Genomic DNA, 7,358 nt, shown 5'->3' on the forward strand with positions numbered 1-7,358 from the left:
ATAATACATAGTTAGTGAATTGTTATAATTGATATTAAAATGCTATGAATGATATTAAAATAAAAGTAAAATGATATAATTCATATTTGTCACACCTCCAAACCGGAACGGCGGAAACGTTCGGGGGCGGAGGACGTCATATGTAGTATCACAACACATGCATCATAGTAATCAAAGTAACAAACAACCATTGCATTAATATTAAAGTGTTTACAATGTATTAGATTCACAAAAGATTGACTCCAAAGTAAATAACAAAACAAGACACGAAGCTACTATGCTCCACCTTCTGAATCCCTGAGCGCGTACCTGTCTATTAATTTCCTGAGAATACAAGTTATTTTGAAAGAGTAGATCAGCATTTAAGCTGGTGAGTTCATAAGTATTTTAGTTATGAAAAGTATACTATAAGTTCTTTTAGAAAAGTTCGACTGTTCCTCCAGAAAATCCTATATTTTCTTATGTGATGAATGATAAATAAAAATGACTCTACAATTCCTTCTATGAGTACTAAATGGATACAAGTTATATACAATCCAGGGTAAACAGACAATCGATTGTATGAATCTGCCCTAAGCCCACAACCAAACAAAGAACAGGAGATGAGGCGGAAGTCACACATCCCATTGTTTGTTAGATCTTCATTGTATATAACCCTGGCGTATTCATTTGGTACTTACAGAGTTAACTGTAATAGTTCCTTTATTTTTGAAGAAAACATTCCTTAATAAAATAATATATTTTCTTTAGTAAAATGGTAACCACGATAGTTCCTTCTATAATCACCTAGTTTATACTATCTATATATAATCTAATATCGAACGGACAGTTAAATGTATGAATCTGCCCGAACTCCACAACCAAACAAGGAACAGGAAATGAGGCGGAAAACACACATCCTACTGCCTGTCGGATCCGATTAATATATATCCCTAATGTATCCACCAAGGAATCATAAAGTTATCATTATAAGCCCCCTTCTAACTGAATGTTCATGATACTAGGAAGTAATTTGCATTACTTGATGTGAGAATCTCACTATATGAATGTAATGGAAAAATGAAGATATACAGTAGTGTTGTATAAAATAACTACTGAAGTACTAACTGCCTTAAAACCATTTAGTTAAATTAAGGTAAATTATGATGAGGTTATAACCATGCTTGATTGACTAGTATAAAAAATGACGATCTAAAGACGTCGAAAATGGTATGACATTTGTCACCCGTAGACCTGCAGGTCCCACTGTAGCTAGCAACAAGGTGTAGGATGGTCAATCCCGTATAGATCTATACACAATCTCACGCTCTCCCTCGAGGAGACTCTGGTTACAAAACGTGACACAACAAGTATATTGCTATGCCATGAAGTAGTGGCTTACATTATTGTTATCTTGTTCTTGTTATAGTATATATGTTCCTTCCTGTTCTAGTTATAGTATGAATGAACTGACTCATGTAAGAACTGACTCATGTAAGTTTCACTGATCTAGAAGTAGTAAGTAATAATCCTCTAAACTATACCTATTATAGTTTACTAGTATGTTTTTTTGGACTGTTTACTGGCCTGTAGAAAAGACTCAATTATCTACTGAGTTAAGCATGTACTTTAAAAACGGAGTTTTATAAACAACAATCTAACATCTTTTAAAAGAGTTTTTGGATTGATTTGATCACTTACAAAAGCATAAGAAATCCTTTAATGTGATGGTTATCACAGGTAAATATTAACACAATTTAATTGTGTTCAACTTGTCTCACCCCCCCCCCCCCACCCTTAAAAGCATTTAAAAACATTTAAAATATAGATTATAGGGGTATGAACTCACCTTATGTGGGTGATTCAATTGAAGATTCAAATAAAGATGATAAGTTCCACGAATGAAGTCCCGAGGCACAAACGAGTCCTAAATGACATATAATGATACATATTGGCATGTAATTAGTGTTTATAACAACTAAAGTGTAATGGTAACAACCTTAGGATCTAGGAAACACTTCCAATGAAGTGTTAGTGTCACAAATGAATGGTTGAAAGGTGTTCACGGCCAAACAAGGGGTGTTCACAGCCTTTGGAGGGTTCACGGCCAAGAACAGTTGAAGTGTTCACGGCCCAAGATTAATCCTATGAAGGGTTTACGGCCAAAGATGGAGGGTTCACGGTCCTATCTTGCATCTATGAAGGGTTCACGACCCTACGAAGGGTTCACAGCCGTGAACTCTTGAAGATCTTACAAAGAAGTGTTGTATCAAGGGTGGACTCAAGTGTTTCAAAGGGACAACTAGAAGAGGGATGAGATACTTACGTTTTTGAGGCCTTTAGAAGTGATCACGGTTGAAGATAGTTGAGAGAGAAAGGAGGTGTTCACGGCTGGAAGGGAAGAAGTGAAGAGAAAAATGGCTAACACTTCAATATATAGGGGAAGAGTGGTTCACGGCCCAAGGATAGGTTCACAGGCGTAAACCTCTTTTGAAGATGTTTCCGGCTCGAATGAAATCCACTTATCTCTTGCTAACACTTCCTAACACACAATCCCTAAGTTTACAAGGCTTGGAACTCATAGAATGACCCTTAACAAGGCTAAAAGGTAACATAAACAAGTCTGACTTTTGATTGATTGAATTGACTTACAAGATAGAAATTTCGGGTTGCCACAATATTAAAGTAAGAAAATTTTATAATTGACACTAAAATGCTATAACTAAAAGTAAAATGTTAGAATGCATTAACATGAAAGTTTAATGCTATAAATAAAAAAAATGAAACGTTGTAATTGAAATTAAAATGAAAGTTAAATGGTATGAAATATGAATGACATTAACATGAAAGTAAAATGCTATAATTCACATTAAAGAAAGAAAATCTTATAATTGACATTAAAATACTATAATTTGTTGGGTGATAACAAAACTAGTTAAGCACTTCAGACAAATATCAAACAAACTTCGGTGAAACTTGTGGAAATAAAACTTCTGAAAAACATAAATAAAAAAAAACACAATATTTAACGTGGTTCGGTCAAGGTGACATACGTCCATGGGCGAACAAGAAAGAGAGAGAGAGAGAGAGAGAGAGAGAGAGAGAGAGAGAGAGAGATGATTTTATTAAACTTCCAAGAACAATTACAATCACACACGGAGGTTACACCTATCTAGAGCTCTCAAAACAAAATAATCTCTCCTGCTTACTAATTGCTCTAGAGGATGTGCTCTCAACCTAAGAATGATTGCTCTCTTGAAATTTTTGTGTATACACACAAGCACACACTCACGGGGAATAATGAATGGGGATATGAACCTATTTATCGGAAAGCATAAGAAACCCTAATTCTAATAGGCCAGGCCCACCCATACTTATCCCATGAAGGAGATGCCCTAATTTCCAACCAATTATGGGATGCCATGCAGACGCTTCTAGAACCTTCATCCTTCAGAGACATTGTATTGTCACCATCAATACACCACTAGCACATCAGGTGTCATTGATCAGCACCCCTTGTCACTTAGTGGCACCACCAGGCACTTGGTGGCACCTCCTGTTACTTAGTGGAATATCTTGTGTCACTTGGTAGCACATCTTGTCGCTTGATGGCACCTCCTGTCACTTGGTGGCACATCCTATGCATAGAACTTCATCGAGGTGCCATGATGGCACATCAAGGAATTTTGTGGCACATAAGGAACACATGTGGTACATCAAGGGATATTGTGGCACATCAGGAACACCTATGGCATACCAGGAAGATGTGTGGCGCATTAAGCCACCTAATGGCACATCATGATGCTCAAGTGGTGCATCGTGATCATTAGTGGCACATCCATACTTCAACAACACATCAGTAGAACATCGATACTCCGGAGTACACCATGACATACTAGAGTAGCACATGTTTCGCTATGTTGGTGCATCCTCCTTCAAGATTACACATCCTCTATCAAGATGACACATCTTGATTCGAAAGTGGCACAACTTGTTTATAGGTGGCATACCCACTTCCTAAATGGTTTATCCAACATTCTAAGATACTCCATTCCTTTCCCAGGTGCTCCATACCCCTTTTAAGATTATTTGTTCCTTTTTCACATGATATGTTCCTTTGTCACATGAACCATTTGATGGGTTTGAGCCATAAGAACATTCATATGTGCACATGCAAACCCTAATGCTTGGATCTAGGTTTCACTAATTGTACATGCAATTATCCAAGACTTATAAACCCTAGATCTAATGGTAATAATTCAAAATTACAAGAAACAAATCAGATCTAGAATATTACCTCTTGTTTGCTTGCTTGAATCTTCTTGTCTTTGATGCTTAGAGTCACAAGTGTCACTCCTCTAATGGCTTACAAACACCAAATAGCAAGAGGGTAGTATATGAGAGAGGGAGGAGGCACACAAAATCGGCTCTAGGGTTCTTAGAGAAGCAGTGGCCGATTTCTGTAGCCTAGGGGTTCTTTTTATACTGTGAGCAGCTAGGGTTTCAGTCAAAACCCTAATGGACAGCTTAAACCCTAAGCAGCCCATGGAACCTTCTGGAATCCAGGCCATAGACGAAAATATGATGGGCTCCCATCATAATTTCGTTCACCCCTTTAATCCATTAGGTTTCCCAACCCAAAATACAACTATCACACATTTGACAGTTTAAGTCCCCTTTATTCAATTAATCTCTTTTAGTTACCAAATTAATTCTTAATTAATTTATGACTAATATTAATTAAATAATATGATTATTCCTTTAATATATTATTCTCATAATATATTAATAAGCCATAATATCTTCTCTCTCCATAAATCACCCTGTCAAGTTGCTATGGTGAAGGCAACCCAAAAGGACCATGCACAACCGGGTCAAGTACTTACCAAATATAGTTACGGGTTTAGACACTAGTCTCCCACTTGGATAAGTCTAGTAACTACAAATGCAAGCACAATCCGATTAGCAATCGTAGCTCTCAAAGACGTTGTCGAACTCTGATCTTATCAGTAACCTGTCATTTAGATAAGGGATCGTATAATCCTCAGTTCTAGATATCGTGCGGACAATTACATGGAACATAGTCATACTTATTGTCCAGCAGTTAGTTTCTCAATCTCTGATTTATTTGACATAGAATTTAATTGAACACATCAATTCAGTCCTGACCGGGCCTGGCACATAAGTCAAATCAAATCATCGAGGGGCCCTGATATCACTTTTACCCTCTTAGGATAAAAGGAACAGATAAACTTCGACTTATATGCATTTGCTATCCACTAATCAAATCATACACAACAATGCGTTTTATAACATCAAGTTACTGATGCGTTTACGCATTAACAATGCACAACCAATTAGCAAACAATAAACCATATATCTAGGTTTTAAGACCATATGATATTATCGTCTTGCGATCACTCGTGATGGATTCCATGAAGTGATTCCAGCAAGCGTGGGTTTATTCCAATGCTCAAATCAAGTTCATAAGCACTCATGAACGTTGTAGCAAACTTTTGCTATGTCTAATACACTTTAGACAATCTACACACCAATTCATGACAGTCTTCATTCATACCTACTCCCAACATATGAACGACTGTGGACGGTTCGAATAATCTTGTTATTCAGGAAGTCAAAACATGCAAAATGAAAACAATTGGTAAATGATTAACATAAGACAGTAACATTACTAATAAATAATACTCTTTTATTTAATCATCTAATGTTAATTACAATTTATCTATTACACGTTTCTAAACTGTCTAATCTAAACTAATATCGTCCTTCAGCCCGATGCTCCTAGCGTGCTGCAAGTGCTTAACCCTGCTCAGTCCCTTCGTAAGCGGATCTGCTGGGTTATCCTCTGACGATACCCTCTTCACTACGAGGAGTCCTTCTTCCACTCGATGTCGAATAAAATGATATTTTCTGTCGATATGTCGAGATCTACCATGATCCCTCGGTTCCTTGGTTAAGGCAACCGCTCCTTCATTATCACAGAAAATTTCCATAGGCTCTTGTATGGCCGGCACAACTCCAAGGTCTCCGATGAAGTTCTTCAACCATATTGCCTCCTTTGACGCTTCGCTCGCCGCTATATACTCTGATTTGCACGTTGAATCATCTACGGTCTCCTGTTTGGAACTTTTCCAAGTCAATGCTCCTCCATTAAGGGTAAAGACCCAGCCCGACTGCGAACGGTAGTTGTCTCTGTCGGTCTGAAAACTGGCGTCACTGTACCCTCACACTCTTAAGTCATCACTCCCATCGAGGACCAGAAACCATTCCTTGGTTCTTCGAAGGTACTTAAGAATATTCTTGACTGCGATCCAATGTGCTTTGCCAGGATTCCCTTGATATCTGCTGACCATGCTCAAAGTGAAGGCCACATCAAGGCGAGTACAAGTCATAGCATACATGATCGAGCCAACTGAGGAAGCGTAAGGTACTCGGCTCATCTCTGCTATCTCGACTTCAGTACTCGGACTTCGAGTCTTACTCAACTTGGCATTACTTTGGATTGGTAACTCCCCTTTCTTTGAATTCTCCATACTAAAATGTTTTAGTACCTTGTCCAAGTAAGTATTCTGACTAAGTCCTATTAGTCTCTTACTTCTGTTTCTCACTATCCTTATTCCCAGAATATAGGCAGCCTCTCCGAGGTCCTTAATAGTGAAGCACTTCCCGATCCAGGACTTAACTTCCTGTAGTGTTGGGATGTCGTTTCCTATGAGTAGTATGTCGTCGACATACAAAACGAGGAAGCTTACTATACTCCCATTGGCTTTGACATATACACATGATTCATCCTCGCTTCGCAGAAAACCAAACTCTTTGACCTTCTCATCAAAACAAAGATTCCATCTGCGAGACGCTTGCTTAAGTCCATAAATGGACTTCTCAAGCTTACATACTCTATTGGGATGCTTCGCATTGACAAAACCCTCTGGCTGATCCATGTAAACATCCTCAGCCAACTTCCCATTAAGGAAAGCGATTTTGACATTCATTTGCCATATTTCATAGTCATGAAATGCAGCAATGGCCAGCATCACCCTGATAGACTTTATCTTCGCAACTGGTGAGAAGGTTTCATCGTAGTCAACTCCAGGAGTTTGAGTGAAACCCTTCGCAACCAATCGCGCCTTATAAGTGTGCACATTTCCATCCATGTCGGTCTTCTTCTTGAAGATCCACTTGCACCCGACCGTCTTACGACCTGGTACATTGTCAACCAAATTCCAAACTTGGTTGTCATACATGAACTGAATCTCGCTGCCATAGCCTCTTTCCATTTCGTAGACTTCGAGCCTGCCATGGCTTCCTTATAGCTGTTAGGTTCGTCCAGATTCACTAGTGTACTATCACTAATGAAC

The sequence above is a fragment of the Lactuca virosa genome, chromosome 4 (assembly GCF_052849685.1).
Source record: "Lactuca virosa cultivar CGN04683 chromosome 4, Lactuca_virosa_CGN04683_v6, whole genome shotgun sequence".
Lineage (NCBI taxonomy): Eukaryota > Viridiplantae > Streptophyta > Magnoliopsida > Asterales > Asteraceae > Lactuca > Lactuca virosa.